Source organism: Antechinus flavipes, chromosome 3 (genome assembly GCF_016432865.1).
Source record: "Antechinus flavipes isolate AdamAnt ecotype Samford, QLD, Australia chromosome 3, AdamAnt_v2, whole genome shotgun sequence".
NCBI classification, from domain to species: Eukaryota; Metazoa; Chordata; class Mammalia; order Dasyuromorphia; family Dasyuridae; genus Antechinus; species Antechinus flavipes.
The window spans coordinates 200,923,266-200,944,714 of record NC_067400.1 but is presented as its reverse complement, the minus strand read 5'-3'; the positions used below and the strand labels follow the sequence as shown (position 1 = coordinate 200,944,714).

The 21,449-nt window shown below is 37.7% G+C and overlaps 1 protein-coding gene across 2 annotated transcripts in view; it reads left to right on the top strand.

The window, feature by feature from the left end:
* Positions 1-3,464: 3,464 nt before the first annotated feature.
* Positions 3,465-21,449, top strand: part of RAI2 (retinoic acid induced 2) — a 130,830-nt gene continuing 112,845 nt past the window's right edge. The window contains exon 1 of one of the 2 annotated variants that reach the window (XM_051984423.1): positions 3,465-3,616. The gene's annotated coding sequence lies outside the window, so the exon portion shown is untranslated. Of the gene's footprint in view, positions 3,865-21,449 lie in introns of both variants that reach the window. The other variant, XM_051984424.1, reaches the window with a different exon arrangement.

Below are 21,449 nucleotides of genomic sequence, written 5' to 3'. Positions count from 1 at the left end.
TCCAATATCCTAGATAGAAAATAATCTAGTTTTTTAAAAGACTTGGGTTAAAGCTTACTAGCTATATGATTTTATATGATTTTAGATATCATTTAACCTTACTCAGCTGATTTGGAGAAAATATGTGTGCTACCCATCTCACAATGTTGTGAGAATCAAATAAGATGATTAAACTAAAAAATAGTAATAATTTCCTACATGTGTCTGTGCCAGTTTTGGGAGCACAAAGAAGAAAAATGATGCAGTCCCTAACTTCAAGGAGCCTATAGACTGCTAAGTGAGACATGCCATGCACACACAATTAAGCATGATGCAACGTAAAACATGATAGTGGAAAAGGAGAGATGGAACCTAAGTGCTCTAAGAAAAACTAGGGTGGGAGAAATCACTTTCCGGTCACCAATATCAGGGAAGGAATCATTGAGGATGTGGCACCTGAGCTGAGCCTTGAAAGAAGAGAAGGATTTTATTAGCCAGAGAACAGGACAGTGTGCATTCCAGATGAATGCACAAAGCCAGGAGACAGCAGGATGGGATCTGGAAACAGCTGTTTGTGTACTCAGACTGGAACATAGAGTACTGAAAAAGCCCCATTTAAAATAAGGTTAGAAAGGTAGGTGGGACTCAGACCATGTGGATGACCTTCAATGCCAAGCTAAAGGGCTTTTTTTTTTTTTGTGTGTGTGTGTGTGTGTGTGTGTGTGTGTGTGTATGTGTGTGTGTGTGTATTTTTAACTACTGCAGGACATGGAGAGTCATTGAGGTTTTAAGAAGAATGAGTACTTTTTAATTATAAAATCCCATATAAATCTTGACCCAATTTTTTTTTTGTTATTTATTGGTAGATACCTATGTCAATGTATTTCTATGAAGGACAAAAGATGAAAGAATGTTAAGACTTGCAATTGGATAATTAGATCAATTTAATGACCCATCTGTCCCATGTTCTGTCTCTGAAAGCAGCATTAAGTAGCACCCTGTATAGCCCTTTGTAGAGATTTTGTCAGCATCAAAAGATTAAGGATATACCCTCCCCCCAAAAAATTGCTATAATAATAACCCATGAATTTGTCTAAATATAATTATTTAACTAAATGGATTGTTAGTTATTACCTGAGGTGACCACATCAAGTCTTCTAACCTCACATAACCTCAATCTATTTATCTATAAAAGAGAGCAACAGTATTTTCACTGTTACCTAAGGTGGTTGTGGGAAAAAGTGCTTTGCAAACCTTAAAGCACTTGATAAATGTGAATTGTTGTTGCTATTAATTAAACTTTTCATGGTTTTTAGCACCACCACTACTCCAGCAGAACAAAACTGACCTGAGAGCAGGCCTCATAGGTAAAAAGGTGATTATTAAATGCTTGTTGGATTTGAATTAAATTGAGCTTAAATATTTGGCAAGTGTTCTCAGAATAAGTAAAGTATCTCATAAAGAAAGATTATCTGATAATATAATCATTTGGACTTCAGGGATCCACTTTGTCCTTCCATTCATTTTTACAGATCAGTCACTCAATAAGCATTTATTAAGCTCCTTTTATGTGACAGGTATTGTCCTAAGTAATGGGGTTACAATTAAAAAGCAAAAGATAGTCCCTAGTCTCAAGGAACTCAGTCTAATGGAAAACAGAAGCACAGAGAGATTGTGATATAGCCAAGGTCACACAGGTATTGAGGAGCAGAGAGAGCCAGGATTTTAGATCCTTGGATTCTACATCTAAGCCTCTATTCAACTATATACCTATTACACATTTATATAAGAACAGATTTCCTTCTAAAAGTGCTATTAATCAGTGAATAGGGGAAGCAGAATCAAAACTTCCATTGTACATTGGTACATTGATTTTTCCATTGGTTTTTGTTATTGCATTATTTGTTTTCCTTTGTGCCCTGATATTAATTGTATACAGTTAATTTTTGTCTTTTTCCTCCTTTCAGAAAAGAAATATAGTTCTTCCCCCCCCCTCACAAAAAAAAAATTACAAAGACAAATCAATTAGAAATAGACTCCTTTAAAATGGAAATTTGTATTCCCACATCACTTATAACTGGATCTGACTGTCTCCAACCTATCTCCCAGGACAAGGACAAGCACCATATGTGGCAACCCCAAATTTGGTATCAGCCAAAGAAGAATATTATGATTGCTACTTTCAATGTTGGGATTTGTGTAAGCTCAAAATCTAGGAAGGGATGATGAAATTCAACCTTTTAAAAAATGTCTGATTAGGTTGGATAGTGTTCTCTAAAAAGTATTTCTTTAGTTTTTGGCTTTAAAAACAGGCTAAATTGTAATGTAATTTTACAGATTTTAATGTAATATAGATGCATCCTGTGTTTAAAACTATCATTATTGACGCCACCTAAAAATGTTTTTCATATTCTAACATCCTGCTTTAGAGATGGAATTCTACTTTTGGGTGGTGAGAGACACTTTTTTTTTTTTTTTTTTAATGTCAATCCACATTTGGAATTTCTCTTTGTGTCTATATCTCCTTCTGTATTCCTCTAGCCTTCCTTCCATCCCTATCTAACCTTCCTCTCTTTATCCTGTCCTTTCCTTTCTTCTTGGACCTTATTGCCTTTTCCTCTCATCCTGACTGTAGTTGGCATCATTCTCATGCCTGGATTTTATTCCCAGCCTTGTCTTTCCCTCAGCCTTCCTTTCCCCAAATTCATAGCTTCCTTTCTCTCGGGTTTATCGTTCTTCAAGTTCTTTCAAGGCGAGCCCCCAGGCGACTCCCTCTCAGTCTCTCCTAGCTCCCCATCCTTTGGCTACCTCCTCCTTCTCCGTGTACTTTCAAGCTTGGCCCGCGGGGGAGGAGGAGGGTAGGGAGGGGGGAGAGGACCGAGGACACCTGTCCCAGCTTCTTCTACTCCTTTCCTTTCTCCTTTCCTATCCTTCCCCCTTCTCCTCCTCCTTCTCATCTCCCTTCTTCTATACCTCCCCCAAGCCCTCCCCTTCTCCGCCCCCTCCCTCCCACTTGGCTCCAGCAGAGGAGAGAGAGCCAGAGAGCTGGGAAGATAGATACATACACACAGACACACTCACGCACACATACACACACGTACACGCACACGCACACTCAGATTCGCGACAGCGGCTGCGACTCCTACAGCTGTGCACCCCCTGCCAGGCGGGCGGCGGCCCCGGCGGTGGCCCCGCGGAGACTGAAGAGCAGGCAGACTAGGAGCTCGAGCCAGGAGGCGAGAGGGAGCAGGGAGAGCTCCAACCCCAGCCGGGGCCGGGCCCCCCAGAGGAGTCAGCAACATTGGGGAGGGGGCCGCGCTCCTCTGGGAGCTCAGGGTTGGAAGGGGGTGCTGGTGTGGGGGCAGGGTGGGGGGCAGCCACTGTACCCTGATCCTTCCACTGGCGGCGGCGTCAGCAGCAGCAGCAGCAGCAGCAGCAGCAGCAGCAGCAGCAGCAGCAGCAGCAGCAGCAGCAGCAGCAGCAGCAGCAGCAGCAGCAGAGGCGGGCACCACCAGAGAGGTGACACTGCAGTCCATGGAAGGAGCTCCCCTGCGAGCTCCCAGCGCCTGCAGCGGCGGCAACAGCACCGGCGGCAGCGGCGGCGGCATCTCTGCAGGTCCGGAGACAGCTGCGCGAGGTAAAAAGTCCAGACTGCGATTAGAGCTACGGGGAAAGCGGGGAAGGAGGAAAAAGCAGAGCTCGGAGGCACAGCGCTATGCAGAGAACCGCACACATACATATACACCCACACAATCACCCACTCTTTCTTTCTCCTCCCCCCCGCTCCCCACACAACATACACCAGAGCGCAGATGCGTTGTGTAGCTGTTACACCTACGGTAGCAGTAGCAATATCCATCCAAGTGGTAGCGTGGCGGAAAGCAGGTAGGGGGTCCAGGTCGGGGAAGAGATCATAGTGGTGGGCACGGGGGGGGGGGGCAGGGGGCAGGGGGAGGGGATCGGGAAAGGTCATACTGGGTCGTGATAGTTGGATTTTGTTGTTTGGGGATGGAAGTGGGGGACTAGGAGAGAGAGGAGGAAGGGAAAGAGTTGGGAAGAAAAGAAGATGGTTACAGGATACCAATACCGAAAGCAACTGGCCTTAGGTTGGAGGCGGGGGGGGGGGGGGGGGGGGGGGGGGGAGGCAAAACGGAAATTAAAAGAGGTGGGATTTGGAAAGGCATACGTGGAAGAGGTAAACTGATGCTAGTAAGAAGTGCAGGTTAGGCTGTTTACGGGGCAGAATTGGGGTACGCTGGTGGCTGAAGGTATTGATGGTGCTATTGAGAAAGAAAAGGCAGCGGTGATTTAAGAGAGGAAATGTAGGAGGGTTGTCCTGTCATTTCTTAGACGATAACATTAAAAGATCGCCAGAATAGGGTGGGTACTTCGCAGGTTTTTACTGACAGGTCAGCCCCTCCAAGAGAGTGTGATGTTTGGTGGAGATTTAGGAATAACCAATGTTTTGTAGGAACCAAAAGGCGGCTTTGTAGGGGGCTACAGGGTGGGGCGGGGCGGGGCAGGGGTAGGAAAGTGATTTTGTGTGTGTGTGTGTGTGTGTGTGTGTGTGTGTGTGTGTGTGTGTGTGTATGTAGTTTTGGGTAGGTACTGAGCTAAATGATTGGAGGAAAAGGCGGCTGATAGGACAGATGCAGCAGCGTTGGGAGTGACTCCTTAGTAATAAAATTGCGTTTGGGAAAAGAGATTGTGGAGCTGCAGCTTTTTTCTTGTGTGCTGCTTGCTTGCTTGCTTTTTTCTTTCTTTCTTCCTTCCTTTTTTTTTTTTTTTTTTTTTGCCCTAGTCGGAAGGAAATGATCCCTTCCAGGCGTCTTCAAAAAATGGATTCTATTGACGTATATCGTGCCACACTGGAAAGCTTGGTTGAAACTTGTATTTTACCAAATCCCTCTGTGACTTTTTGCTAGCATATTATATAGAATCGCATCACTAGCAGTAGGCCAAATCTCTCGATTCATGCTTATCATTCCCCTATCTTCTCCCCAGGTACAAACATGATCACTTGCTCAGTCACCAAATGCCTTGAGCTGAGAAATAACAGAATCTTGGAGTAACCGGGTTTCCTAGTTTGGGCTGTCTGCCATGTTCAGGGCTCAACAGCTTTACTGTTCCTTGCATTTGGATGTATTTCAATTCTGTCTTTAGTATGTCTTTTCCAGCCGAAGGAGTTAATTTCGTTTGTGTAGAAGGTTATTTGTGGGGAAGGAGGAGGAAGCAGGTTGTTTTGTTTTGTGTTGTATTGTGTGTGTGTGTGAGTTCGTGTTTTTCTTTTAAATCATGACTATTGTTCCATCGGTTTACATGGGTAGTGAAATAAAATCCCATCACAGTTGCTGTTTAGGGTTAGAAATGTTGCCAAACAGCTGCTGCTTTGTGTTTCAATTGTGACTGTCCATGGAGTAGATTTTGGAAAGAGAAAAAAAGAGAGGGGGAGATAGAAAGGGAGAGAGGGGGAGAGGGAGAGAGAAAGGGAGAGGGAAAGATAGTGGGAAAGGAAGAGGGAGAGGGAGGAAGAGAGTGGTGGAAAGGATTGTCACTTTCTTTGTACATTGGTCTCCCTCTGCAGCCTGCCAAACTTTTATGAATATTCCTTTTGTAGGAATGAAAAGCTTAATTGATTCAGCACACTTTTCAAGTGAGCAAGCATCTTTACATTAACAATGGCTTAAGAACTTCAATCAAAAGGGGGAAGGGAGGTTAAAAATGAAAACCATAGTTAATTACTAATTATTTTTATTAATTTATTAACCTCTGTCAACCCCTACTGTTTCTTCCAAAGTCATATAGGAGAAATACATACAGAATCTGTATTTGCTGTATTTACAACAAAATCTAGGAATTTGTTGGCTTCCTGGCAAAGATTTCTGGGAATGGAAATTCTCACCTCTCTTTGTAATGGGCCCAATGATTGCTTGCTCTGAACTAGACAATCCCGGCCCATGGGCTGCTGCTTCAGTGCTCAGCATCCTGAGCTTACATTATCTGGCATTTTAAAGTATGTGTAAATATTTTGCTGAAGATAAGCTATATCAACAAAAAGATACCCAGTAAAGACTGAGTGTGAAGTGATAATAAATAGATATGACCAAGCAAAGTTTTGATAATTACTTAGTCTCATGACCTTTTCTGTTTCATTTTTCTTTGTTTTTGTTGGTTTAACATTATCTCATATCCTCTGGTATTATATCTTTATTTAGCTGATTCTTGAAAGCTTATCTTTGGAGCACAATCCAAAAATAGCCATCAGGAAGAAAATCATTCTTAGCTTTTCTATCACATATAATTCTCTTACATTTGAAAAGCAATTCAAGTGCTTTCATATTCAATATTTCATATGATCTCTGTAACAGTCCTAGGCCGAGCAGATTATCATCCCTGCTTTACAAATAACAAAACTGAGCTCTGGAAGTTATGAGGACCCAAGCCTCACAGCTAATAGATTATAACTTTGCTCCTTCTCCTCTAACACACTTCCTCTTCAGTTAAGTGACTTTGATAAGTTTAAAAATAGAGTAATAAATGTAATTTATGATGAGAGCCATCTTTTATAGCTTATCTAATAAGGAGAAGGAGGGAAGAAGAGACAGGGAAAGAGAGGGAGAGGGAGATCTGAGGAGGGAGGAAGAGAGAAAGGAAAGGAATCATTTACCAAAGTCCTTCTACATGTGTATATAATGAAAATAGTTTTTATCTTATGTCTTTCTTTAATATTTTCTTTTCAGGTATAAATATATGGAGTTCTGCCACTATTTGGAACTGGAGATGTTTCTGAAATCCCAGAATAAAGTGTCCTAAGTGCCAGTTTCCATACCCCATTGTAACAATGAACTTGCAATTTTCTCCCACTGTAGCTTGGGAATGTGCTTTAGAGCAGGTTGGCAGTTGTTTGATTGCTTTGCAGTGTAGGCAAATATCCACTAGGGGCTTCATTGAGACAATTAAGTATTATCTTGCATGTGACCAAAGGCGGACTGAAATACAAGGGGAAGGGCAACAATTAAACTGACTCAGGATGCCATTTTGCACCCCTCTCCCAAAATGGAACCCTTTTTTAATGCAAAGAAGGCAACAAACCTCTAAGAGTTCTGTTAGGATGGAAAGCCCAATACCAGGAACAAAGAATATAATTTTCTAGGGCATATTATATGCCAATAAGAGAATGAGAGATTGGAAAATACAGTTTGTTTTTACACTCACATCTATGTTCTGAAAATAGTCACATTGGCCATTTGCCAAATGCATAGAAAGATGCATGACCTTACATAAAAAGGGGAAAGACAGGGTAATACCAAATGGGATAATGATTGTAAACTGCTTTGTGAATCATAAATGCTATGTGAGCATGAGCTATCATTATTATTGGTATTATAATATCAGAAGATAGAGATCTGTCATTAGAATGCCTTAATGTTCAGGATGGAAGACAGCTTGTTGTAGTGGAAAATGGGCTGAATTTGAAGTCAGAAAGATAAAATCCCTGCTCTGTCTCTTTCCATCAGTATGACCTCGAGAAAATACATTCATCTCTCAGAGCTTAGGTTTCTTGATTTATAAATGAGGGGGTTGAACAGTTGACCACTGAAGTTCCTTTTAGCTTTAAATTTATTGAGCCTTTGTGAGTAAGACCAATTCCTCAAAAGAGGAATGTCATATCTGCTTTACAGTGTAGTTAAAAAAAACCTCTATCTCTATAGCTATTAGTGACAAGATGGAAAACATGAGAAAATAGCAAGGATCTTTTACCTTTAGGATAGGGATTAAAGACCAACAAGAGCAATAGGAAATTTTTATTGTTTCATTGACCAAAGTAGAAAAACAATCCCACCCTTGGTCAGATTTATCAGAAAGGCATTTTTCCTGGAAAGGGAAGATGCCTTAAGGAGGCTTTTGCTTTCTAAGTCTTTGAATTTCTGCAGAATCTGATCAAATATGTAGATTTTAGTATGATAGATAACTTTCCGATAGCCTGTCCAAATCCCAGTCTTTGCTGGAAAAATAGATGACTGTTCCCCTCTATTTCCTCAGACACCCACTTTTTTTCCCAATGAGGGCATAGTTTTGAGTCTATCAGCAAAAAGAGGTATTTGATTTAAAATAAAATCTAAGTATATATATATATTTCATTAAATTCTTCTTATGTTGAATAAAATTTACATATGTGATTTGGAATATTATTTCAGACAGTTATGAATTACTTTCATAGGATCTTCAAGCTAGAAAGTATCATAGAAATGATCTATATCATTGTTTTCCAAATTGTATTTCCTAGTTCTCCAGTGTTCTGCATAATGTTAATGGTATTTCCATGAGAAAAATGTCTGTGTTCATACTATTTGTCTCTTAAGAGTCAAAAAAACCAAAAAGTTCTATGATTAGATTGGTCTGGGAAATGTTGATTTGGTCTGTTTTGGGTTTTTTTTTGTTTTTGTTTTTTAATAAATAAGGATACTGAGGCATTTAGAGGTGAGATGATCTACATAAAATCACCCTGCTAGTAAGCAACAGAGCCAGATCTTGAGCTTCAGTTTGATGTTTTGAGACTCAGAATTCTGCGTTCTGAAGTACAATATTTTTAGCAAATGGGGTCCAGCAATAATGTGCTTTTACTTCTCTCGATATTTGATAGTCCATGCTTTAGGTTGAAAGACAGAAGTTGCTAAAATCCAAAATATACTCAATGCTCCAATGATCCTTCAATGGCAAATCATTGTGTTTATATTTGAGCACTCTTGGGATACTAGAACCTCAAAAAGGAGCAGGGAAATATTGACAATAAAATGGGATCTGGCAGAGACTAATTGAAAAATCATGATAACAAAATGACAGGAGAAACCAACGATAGAGAAAAATGTTTAATCAAGCTTTCCTCAAGAAGAAAAGTTTGGATCAGACCAGCTTCAGGATTAAAAATGACTTTTAGTTGAAGACTGTTTTGACAAACATGAAATTCAGTGATAGACTTCACATTCCAAGCTTCACTCCAGTCTCCTCATCTTATAAAGGAGATGAATGTTGCCCCAGAAGATGCAAGTAATAGGTAACAGAACCAAGATTTGCTCCAAATTCAATATTCTTTCCAACTGGGGTGTTTTCCAAAGAGTATGTACAAGGACAAGATTGGTAATTAATCTCTGGACAATCCCACAAATGGTCTTTAATCCCCAAAGTCTATCTTAAATCCAATTTCTTTCATTTTCAAGTGCTTGCTGGACAACTACAGCTGCCTAGCATCATGGCTTTGCTATCACTTCTATGTAAATGTCTCTTAAATCTTTATCTGCAGTCCAAATGTTTCTCCTGAGTGTCAACTCCATATTCCCATCTGCTTTCAGGGCACTAGAGAGGCAGCATGATATAATGGAATCAGAATCTAGATTCCAGTCCTCACCTGTGAGGTTGACCACTTCTATGACTGTAGAAAAAAAATATTTAAACTTTCTAGACCTCTTCTGTATATCTGTATATTTAGTTGAATTAGATTGCCTCTGCTGTCTCTTCTAGCTTTTGCTCTGTAATCCTGTGATTGCCACCTAGATGTCCTGCTAGTATCTCAAACTCAACATAACAAAAACCAAACTCATCTTCTGTCCCAAATTTGCCCCTTCATTTCTTTCTTTTCATTGATGTTCCTTTTATCCTCTCAGTCATCCATATGCAACTATCATCTTTGGTAATCTGGATTTTGGACTCAATTTTGTACTTAATACTTCCAAATGTATTGCAAAGTACTATTGATTCTCTTTGGTCAGTTTCTCTCACATCCGTTTCTTTTTCCTATTTTCATTGCTACCATTCTAGATCAAACCTTCATTTCTTCTCTCCTGGATGATAGTAATAGTTTCCTCCAATCTATCACTCAAAGTCTTCTTATACTACTTCCTATTATATACACTAAGCCAATTGTTCTACTTATTGAACTGCTAATTACCCCTTATTCTTGCCCTACATTTACCTGTCTCAGATTTGATATTAAAGATGAATTTCTTACTTCCATATCTTCTCCTTTCCAAAGCCTATCCCAGTGAAAGTGCCATCTCCCTTGAGACTTGAACATCCTCTTATCAAATGCTGTCTTGTGTCATGGTTATACATATATATGTGTGTTATCCCACTTGGAGTTTTCAAGGCAAAGTCACTGGAATGATTTTCCATTTCCTTCTCCATCTCATTTTATAGATTAAAAATTCTGGCAAACAGGATTAAGTATTGCTTGAGGTCACACACCTAAGAAGTGTGTGAGACTAAATGTGAACTCAAGAAGTTAAGTTTTCCTGCCTTCAGGCCCCAACACTTAAAAATTTATTTGGGATTTAGTTTTGTTTGTTTTGTTTTGTTTTTTGCTGAGACAATTGGGGTTAAGTGACTTGCCCAGAGTTACACAGGTAGGAAATGTTAAGTATTTGAGGTCAGATTTGAACTCAGGTCCTCCTGACTTCAGGGCTGGTGCTCTATCTTTTGTGCCACCTAGCTGCCCCTTGGATTTAGTTTTAATCTAAGCAAAGTTCAATTATAAATTCTTTTATTAGATTATAAAATGGAGTGTTGGGGGAGGTGAAGCCATTCATTATTTATCTAGTGATTAACAAGGTATTCTATACAAAAGATACTTAATAAATGTTTATTGGATGAATGGTTCAAGATCCTTTTTTTAATTTTTAATTTTTAATCTGTAAAATGAGAAGGAAATGGAAAACCATTCCAGTGACTTTGCCTTGAAAACTCCAAGTAGGATAATAAAGAAAGAACAGAACTGAAATGAATAAATAATACCACACATATATATGTATAATCATGACACAAGACAGCATTTGATAAGAAGATGTTCAAGTCTCAAGCGAGATAGCACTTTCACTGGGATAGGCTTTGGAAAGGAGAAGATATGGAAGTAAGAAATTCATCAAATCTGAGACAGGTAAAGGTAGGGCAAGAATAAGGGGTAATTTTATTCAACTGGAATACCCCTATATCGTGGGCCTCCAGGTACCTGAGACAGGATGGTAATAACAGCTAGTTAAAAAATTAATTGGCAGCAACAATAGTATTTCTGAGCTCCATGTATGATCTTTCTTCCTATCAACAGGCCAGGAACGAAAGCGTGGGTAGGTCCAGGCAGGCACCCCTAATTTAATAATGTTTCCTGTATCTGGTTCACTAAATTAGATTGCAAATCTGTAATTGTCATTGAAAGAACTTGGATGAATTTGGTGATCATCTGTCACAGATCATTGTCTGAACAGCCAGAATGGAGGTATATCAAGATTTGAACTCTGTTTACCATTTTAAGCCAACACAGAAACCATTACAGCCACTCCACTCAAAATCACTCTGTCTCTGTTTACTTCACAGTATTTCATGATGCAGGGAATCTTTTGATTCCACTGTCCACTAATTTCATTCAACAATTAAAAAATTAACAATCATTTATTAAATATCTATAATATGCAAAGCATTCTTCTAGGTTCTGATAGTGTGAAGATAAAAAAGACTGTCTCTATCCACATGTAGTTTACATTCTACTGAGGGATATAACATCTATATAAATAAAGATATGATATATACAAAGTTTTTTTTTTAAGAGGAAGCAAGTTCTAACCACTGAACACACACACACACACACACACACACACACTTTAGTGATTAGACCAGGGCTTTGAGATTATTCCAATTCATAATTAAATAAGCAAATTTTGGATAGTTCAAAACTCCAACTATTAGTTACATCTCTTCCTTCTCACTGTTTTCTCTGTCCTTTGGTGTGAAACTCAGCTAGCAACTTTATGTTCTTAGCAGTGGTGTAACAGGTAGGCTGTTTCCTAGAACCACAGCTGGTTCTCAGAAAGGAGAATTATTATGTGAAATCATGAGCTTCTGTTATATAGAGTTTTTAAAAGTATATTAAATTTAACATGGCAATAACAAAACTAACCTGATTGTTTGTAGAGGGAAGAGAGAGAGGAGACAAAACTACCCTGATTGTTTGCAGAAAGGAGAGACAGAGACAGAGAAGAGAGAAGAGGAGAGGAATAAGGAGGAGAAGGGTGAGGAGGAGAGGGGAGAGAAGGAGAAAGGAGGGGAAGAGAGGGAAGGGGAAGGTATCTTGTTATTTTATCTTACTTCAAGACTTCACTCTAGCTCCATTTGATTTTCCATTTGTATGGTTACTGCTATAGGTCAGATGCTAATGAGCTTTCATCAGAAATAAGACAGTTTCCAGTGTCTCCCCTCTGTAATCTTCCCCTACAAACCAAACGTCAAAATAATCTCCCAAAGGTACAAATGTGACCATGATACTCAAAAATCGTCAGTAGCTCAATAATTTTAAGAGGCAACATGGTCTGGTAGAAAAGGTCTTGCCTTTGAATCTGGGTTCAAATCCTAATCCTGGCATCTACTTGTTATCTTTATTACTTTGGACAAGTCCCTTTGCTCTAGTTTCCTCATCTATAAAGTGAAAGTATTGGACCAGATGACATCTAAAGCTCTTTTTAGCTCTTATGTTACCATTCTATGATATACGATCCTTATTGGCTATAAGATAAAATATGCATTCCATCAATTTAACACTTTCATTCTCTGTAATTTTATATTATTCCTTTTTATACTCTTAAAAAAAAAAAAGAAAAGAAAGAAAACGCATTTATTAGCACATCCCACAACTCAATATTGCCTATCTCCCATATCTAGAATATACTCTATCTTCACCTCCTGCCTCTCAGAATCTTCAGTTTCCTTTGAGGCTCAGTTCAGCTGTCATCTAATATGCAAATTTTCCCCAATTCCATTCTCCTCTTCACCCCCAGTTGTTTGTACTTCCTAAAAATATCTTGCATTTATTTATCTGTGTCCATATTGTATTTCTCCCTTAGAAAGCTTGTTAAAGACAGGGCCTAAGTTATCCCTTCCACATTGCATCTTTCCCCATTGTATTTTCAATATATAATGGGTCAACATAAAAAATTTAATGGGAATTTTGGAAGAGTTTTGCTGAAGTCACAGATGACACACAAAGGCCACCAGAAAACATAGGAAATGTTTTGAAACTCAGAAATATATAAAATGTATGTACAGTATTATATAGTATCAACACAATTTTTCTCTGGTAAAAAGGAAGGCCCAAAATATTTTATGCAGATTTTCTAGATCTTAACCCCAGCTATGTGGAAGGGGTAATTGTACTTGTTTTTTATCTTTGGTTTCCCAGGGCTTTACATACTGTCGGTATTTAATAAATGGTTATTGAATGTAATTCAATTTAACTTTTCCTTTTTCCATAATACATCAGGATAGTTATGGTTTCCCAGACTCTTTCAACTTGTCAGTCAGCTTTTGGTCATATCATAACTTATAATAACTTACAATTTAAAGCTGGAAGGGACCTTAATATTTAAAGATGGAAAAAACCTTAGCACAGCCTTCTCATTTTATGAGTGAAAACCATGAAACACAAAGTGATGAACATCAGACAGATAGGAAGTGGCAGCATTTGAAGCCCAAACCTCTGGTTCTAAATTCAGGGCTGTTTTTTCTATGGTGCCGTACATTCCAAAAAATGGATCAAGGCAAGGATGATCCACAGCAAACTGTTAGTCAGCCTTGCCTAGATTAAAAACTCTTTCTTCCCATGAAACCCATTATTTCCTTCATATCATCTCTCCTTTACCCTACCCTTCATCAAAAACCTATTCATTAATGTCTTAAATATCAATGACTAATAAAAACTTAAAGTATTACCCTTCCCAGGGAATAAGCATTTATATAATACCTACTGGGTACCAGCTACTATAGTAAGCATGTTAGAAATATTTTCTCATGTAAGTAGGGATCTTACAATTAAGAAAAATCTGTGGAAAGAACTTTGGGTATCTTCCAGTAAGATGAGGAAGGAAAATTTATGTGTTTAATTGGTAGGAGTGGGGTAGAAGTGAGAATAAAGGGCTAACCTTGGGGGAAAAAAATTTAGAACAACAAAAAAAAATTAATGGTTCTTTTCTGCCAACTTTGGTCTTAAAATCCTAAATTCCTTTTAAATAATTGATACTTATGTGGTACTTTATTTATATACAGTTATCTAATTGAAAACTCACAACAGTATTACATGAATTAGTAGGAAACATCTTGATTGAATATAAATAGCAATCATTTCTGCTTTGGCCAGAAACCCTGAGGGTCTTCTGCCAGATTTATTTATTTAGATTTCTTTTTGGACTAGATGAAAGAGGAGATTCTTTGCCTCAATTGCCACCTAACCTTAATCAATGAATGAATGTGACCTCAGTCAACTAAGACCTGTTGAAGACTTTAGCTTAAAAAGACCAAGGTCTCCCATTTCAGCCACTGCTATCCCCAATCATCTTGATATCTATCTGGCCATTGGACCCAGATGGCTCTGGAGGGGAAAGTGACTTTGCACAGCCCTCTCTCACTTAAATATAATTCACTTGCAAGTCATGGCATCACCTCCCTGATGTCATGATCCTCTTCAGAACGAAGGACAATCAAACAACAGGACAATCAAACATGTTAGAGGCAGAAAATGATTTTTCCAAGCTCACACATCTAGTCTGTGACAAAGGTAGAATTGGAACTCAGATATCTCCTTACTCTGAGTTCAGCCTTCATTCCCACTATTGTTTACACTCATTCATGTTATATTCATTACATTCATATTACTTCATCCTTATTGTTTACAGAAGGCCAGGACTTTGAAACTTCTGTCTTATAAATAGTTTCTGGATCATTCATGGTTTTCCTTTTCCCGGACTGTCCCCATCCTCCAATATTACATACAATGAAGATTTGGCAAAAGGCAAACTTAGAATCTGGGGGTTACTCCTATGAGAGACTTTTCCACTGGGTCATTTTATATTTTGGCATAAATAGAAAACTCCTGAGATCTTTATTCAGTGTGGGGCCTCTTATATACATAGAAGGAATAATGAAATTGGGATCAAAGATGATGATTGATAAGACTGGGTGAGTTCTAGGGCTCACAGATCGCATAGGGGTTTCCCCAAAAACAGGAACTTTGGCTGACCTCGCCCAAGCTTGTTGGAAGGAGGTCATTTTTTTTCCCCATGGCAAAGGCAGATTGTTTACAGGAGCACACAAAGAATGTTGCATTCCAGGGGAAAAATAATTAATTAACAACAGCCAGAGCTCTAAAAAGCTCCTCCAGCTGCACTCCCTCAACTGTTCATTTTCAGCATCCGAATTCATCCTGGGTGGGTGGCAGGAAGAATTTTTTATTGCTAGTGGTGATAGTGATGGTAGCAGTGGCCATGGTGGCAGTGGTGGTTCTGATTCTAGCAGGGAGGGCTTTCTTCCACCCCGCCTTGGTCCCCAGCTTTTGTGTGGTTGACTACTATCCTTAAAATTCAGAGAAAGCAATGGCAGTCTCGAAAGACCCTTGGCAGTTTTGTAGCATAACCATCAGGCACTGCCTTTCAGAATCCTTTGTATTTTCAAGGGCCAAGTTGTAAGATGATGGCTCACCCTAGGCGTTCATCAGCTGCCAACCTTGCATTCCTCTGGCGCACAGAGAACGCAGATAATTCATTCTGCTGCAACATTCTAGAGCCAAAGGTGGGCTTTTAGGAAATCTCTAATAATGACTACTGCATCTGCCCCCTCTGAAGCTTTGAAAACAGTTTCTTGAAAGAGAAAACAAAACCACAATTAAAAAAAATCCTTTAGCCCAATTTAATGCTTTAGTGTTCTGAATTATTTTTGCCTGCTATTAAATGAAACAGGGGAGCCAAAGTATGCAAGCCATTGTCTCAGCTTCAAGGGCATTTGAAAAGTTAGAAAGGCAGAACCAAAAGAATAGGCTACATGTATTACAATCCAAAAATGGATCATTCTGAGGTTACACAACGAGCTTTCCAGAACCCTGCAAGGATTTCTTGTTTTGGAAGATCCCCTTTAAAATGATATTCTTGGAATGTTGGGAGAGGAGTGCCCAGCTAGACAGAGTGGGAAAAGATGACATTTCCCAGGGCCAGTATTTTTCCAAAATTGCAGGATAAGCAGGATAGAGCAGTGTATTGATTTTGGTCTTATATGGAATTGAATATAGAAACATTTTATTTTGCCATATATTCATTCCCATCCCATGAATCATGTAAGGGGAAACTTTATTTTTTTTAATTAATCCTTCCTTGCCCCCAGTTATATTTCCTCAGAGGCACTTATTACCCAGTAAGAACCCACTTCCCCTCAGTAGAAAGGAAGTAATTATTATTTATTAGTTTCTCATTAGACCAACTATCGATTTCTAAGGAAATAGGGTCCTCACATATAGTGAGGATCACTCTATTAAGGATCACACTGAAAAGGTCAAATATTTGGACTTTATTCAGTGATATTTGACATTTGATTTGTGATTTTATAAGTTTAATTTTAAAATGTACATATATAATTATCTTTTTAATATATCTTTGTATACCATTTTTTAGTATGCTCACTTGGATCATAGAACTTTAGAATTAGGAGAATCCCTAGAAATCCTCTAGTCCAGATCTCTCATTTTACATTATTGAAACTGAGATTCTAACTGGTTAACTACCTTGCCCACTTAGTAACTGGCTTCAAACCCAAACATTATGAGTATAACTTCAATATTTAACTCATCATATCACCCTGATGTATTTGTATACTTAACTTGTACCTAACAATCTTAAATTTTTGGCAGCTATGTCTAGAAATTTGTATTATCTGGGTGGGTTATTGTTGGGGAAGAGTTTGATGGGAGGTAAGTTTAAAGTAGATAATTGCATAAGTAATCAGTAATTTCTAGGAACAGGTTGCTAACTTAAATTTTCTCAGTTTTGTCAGATAGAAGACTTTTCCTTTTTCGTATGTCCTTAATTCAAATCTTTACATCCAAATCATCTGACATTTTTCTTCTATATCCCTTTCTCCCCACACTATCATTTCTAATATAATATTCTTTAAGCTTGAGCCAATTAAATTAGCCTTTTAGTTTACTTGAGAGAGACTTGATGAAAAGAGAATAATAGCCTTGCTTTTGATTTTAGCATCCCTTTTACTCTCCACTAATTTCTAAATTTTATAGTCCTGTTGAGAGTATGAGTCAGTGCTAAAAAGATAGAGATATTTTGCAAAAGCAATAAAAATGGAAGCTTTTTTTTTCCTAAGTAGACTTTTCTTTTTTAAAATTTGTTTCCACTCTGTCATTCTTTTTGGTCATAACTTTCTGGGATAGCTAGTGTCACTAGAAATCCTCAGGTCTACCAACTGGACCCAATAATTATTTGATTAAAAAATATTAACAGGAAAATGTGATTTGTATATACTGAGAGTTATCTACAAATTAACCTTTGTTTACTACATGAAACTCCTTTTCCTAAGCCTTCCATGTTTAACAAAGAAAGACTGATTAAGATGGGAAAATACTATCCATGTCAAGATGGTCTAAGCAGCCAAGATCCCTTAATTTCAGTGAGCAGACAGCTTGAAGCCTGGCTGGGAGGATGAGGAAGGGAAGGGGGGAAGGGATCTCTTGGAGATATGTTTATTCTTCAGATGAGCCAAGGGAAGGAGATCTTTTATAAAAATGTCCCTTGCATGTCTAGAATTTAACTTTTTTTAAAAATCATATATTTTTCTAGTTGTTTATACTACCTTCACTTGAGGATATGACAAGTTTATGCTAGCAATTATTCAGCAACCCATTTTCTGAAAACATACCCATGAAACACTCTTAACTTTTAATTTTAACCTGCATAATTAATGTTCCCATCCTTTTCATCCATTTAAAAAGACAAAGAGAAAAAAATTCAGCACAACCAATATATCAACCATGGGACTGCAAATGCAATATTTCACACCCATAGTCCCCCTAGTTCTTCTTGATGGTCAAGCTTGGTTATTATAATTGCATAGAATTAAGTTTCAGATTTCTACCAAAAATTTTCCCTAGACTCTAAACTTAAAAGCAGTACTTTTCCAAGTTGGCTTGTGTGCAAGGAAACTATGGTAGGAGAATTGTTCACACACACACACACACACACACACACACGCACACACACACACACACAAACACACACAATTAATGCCTGTCATCTGAGTATTTGAAGCATCAGTTTGGGTCTCTAGTGTTGAAGCTAAAAGGAAGAATTCTGTATTAAAAGAAAAAGTACTTGCAGTATATTTAGTCCAGGAAGATAAGTAATTGATTAAAAACATACAACATTTGGAAATTCTTAGGGTTCAGTTGCTAGCAGATCTCAAGACAAGGTGCTTGTGATAGATGTGACACTGCTAAAGGAAACAGGACCATAAATCTGGGGCCTAAAGACCAGTTCCATGGGATAGAGCATTGCTGAGGCTCCTAGTGCATCTAGACACCGGAGCAATGGTGTGTTGTTAGTCAAAATAATGGCAATGAGAATGGCTGTGAAAAACATTTAGGCCCTTGTCATAAAAATACAGTCTTCCTGCACTAGGGATAAGCTAAATAAACGCTATTGCAGCTGTATCAAGTAGAACAGATTTTAATTTGGACATTTTTAATTTTTTTTTGAGATGCATATTTATCCAGGTTGGACAAAGTCTGCCACTGTCTTTCACAGTTCTGAGAGAGTGTTTCCCAGATGGTGCTTATGATGGGTGCCATTATTAAGCTTGGCTGAAATTATACTGACTTTGAACAGTTCATGGTGACCAGAAATAATTCTGGATTTATTTTTGCAGATTAAAATAGCCATTGATTGGTTAACAAATTGATGGATGGGAATAAGGTTAACTCCTATGGCGAATTTTATGTTTTAATTTATAAATTATTATGCATAGTGGGAATAAGTGAAGAAAATTTGGAATGAAGGCATATTCAATTGCTTTTAAACATTTTCCCTTGAACATTTAAAATTTTAACATTAAAAAAATGAATACAATAAAATAAAAATTAACCAATATTTTAAATTTCATTTTAAAAATTGACATTTTAATAAAAATCCCTTCTGTTTGCTAGGTTTCTGAAGTGATTCTGAATTTTTTTATTTTAAATAATGTCCAGGAACATCACAAATTGACTACAGGAAAAGATAGATATCTTCAAAATCTACTCACTTTTCAGATGATAAAATCTTTAAATATTAAAATATTCAGGTCTCAGAATTTGCTTAAGGATTTTTTATATTTCCTCATTTGCATTTTAAGAAGGTTCCTATATACCTGCAATTAGTGATGCCAGTAGGACAATGTTTGTCTTTATTATTCATACTCAGACCAGAAATCTTAAGCCTTATTTATAAGATTATGATATGTTTGATTCATTCAAGCAAACACATACCAAGTGCCTCTGTGTAGGGGGCACTGTGCTTAGGGGCTGAGGGCAATGGAAAGTTTTGATAAGACACATTCTTTGCCCTTATCTGGTAGGAGGATAAGGCACATACACAAATAACTGTAATATGTGATAAGTGCATTAAAGTGGTGAAAAAGTGGTGAAAAAAAACTGTGTGGTGATAGATGGGGGAGGAAGGAAATCGCTACCAATGGAAAAGTCAGAAAAAGCTGAATAAGTGGAATAGCATGTGATTGGGAAAAGCTGTATAGATGGAGTAACATGTGAATTGGGTTTTAAAGGTAAGTGAAGATGGTTTTAATAATTCAACAGAGGAAAGGGGGGAGGAACAGCAATTTGGACATGGCATAAGAAAAGGCATAGATGTGAAAAAAAATGTATGTTCAGTCAGTGCCTTAATTTTCTTACCATCTAATCTTTTAACACCTGAAATTTAGTTTCTGTCCCTACCACTTTATTAAAGTTATTTTCTCTAAGGGTCCCCAAAATCTTGGTGTAGTTTTAAGCTCTGACTGCACTAAAAATGTCTTTGGGGATACTCCTTATTGCCTCATTTGAAAGACATCAGATGATGAAGGACCATGAATAAAATAATAAAGTTTGAACTTTTGTTCAGTAGGCACTAGGGAGCTATTGAAGCCTTGTGAGCAGAAGGTTAGAACATGATCTATGCTTCAAGAAATTAGCCTGGCAAGGTATGGATAATGGAGTGAAGATGAGAAGACCTATAAGACCATTGCAATAATTCAGGCAAGTGGTAATGAGGGCTTCTTCTAAGTCACTAGTAGTAAAAGTATTGCAGAAAGGGGCAGATAAGGTTGCCTTGAGAATACTGGACAACTACGTGAAGAAAAAATAAAAGATAATACCAAGATGTCAAACATAAAAGATGAGATGAATGATGGCAGAAATCATAATGTTGGAAAGAGTAGATTTAGGGGAAAAGATAATAAACTTGGGGGGAGCAGGCTTAGATAGAGCAAACCTGCATTTATTATGTGCCTACTATGTGTCAGACACTGTGCTTAAGCCTTTTTTAAAAATATTATCTCATTTGAGTCTCATAACAGCCCTGGGAAGTAGGTGTTATTATTATCCTCATTTCACACTTGAGGAAACTGAAGCAAATAGAAATTAAGTGATTTGCCAAAGGTTGCAACTAATAAATGGCCATAGCAAATTCATCAGCATAAATAGAAGACAATTCAAAGCATATGACTTACTGGTAGTGAGCCAACAACTCTGTCTCTGTTTCTGCATGTCTCTGTCTCTCCCCAAGTATCCTCATTTAAAAGGTGTGTGTGTGTGTGTGTGTGTGTGTGTGTGTGTGTGTGTAATTGAAACTGCCTATTTATTTCTATTTGTTTCTGTCCCTTAGTTAAAAATTCTCTCTTTAAAAATGTAACTTTTTCCATTCTCTTCTAAGTTTTTTATGATGTGACCTTAAGTCTTATATTCATTTGAAACTAATTGTGGGATATGGTTTAAGTTACTGATCTAAATCTAATTTCTGCCAGATTGCATGAAGGCAACATATTAATATGCTATATAGACTAAGGAAAATTCCAACTGATAGCCACATTAGTTTTCATATTTATGAGATATTTGATGATATTGAAACAGGCTTCTTAAATTAAATGCAAAAAATTTACCACCTAATTTCTTAGAGAAAAAAAATGGAAAAAGAAAAGAAAAGAAAAGAAACATTCAGACAAGCCAGAGTCAAAATAGTCCATAGGAATCACAAAAATACTAGCAAAATTAGACAATCTAATAATGGTTTTTCAACACTATTAGGATCAGTAAAAATTATAAGAGAAATGTCTCTTGTTCTACATAGTTGCTCTGTAATGTTTTGTTTTGGAATGTGTGTGTGTGTGTGTGTGTGTGTGTGTACATATATGAAGGGATCATGTGGGCATAGAGAGTTATAAAATCTCTTGGGGGACTTTCTGGTGAAAAACAATTCAAGACCAGCCAATGTAATATAATGATCCTTCCCCGGAGTGATAAAATTAGAATAGAGCTAAAGAAAAGGGAAAAAAAAAAAAACACATATATACATATTCATAATGAGACTTACTGGACCTTAGATCTACAGAATTTCTTTGAATTTCTCAAGCTT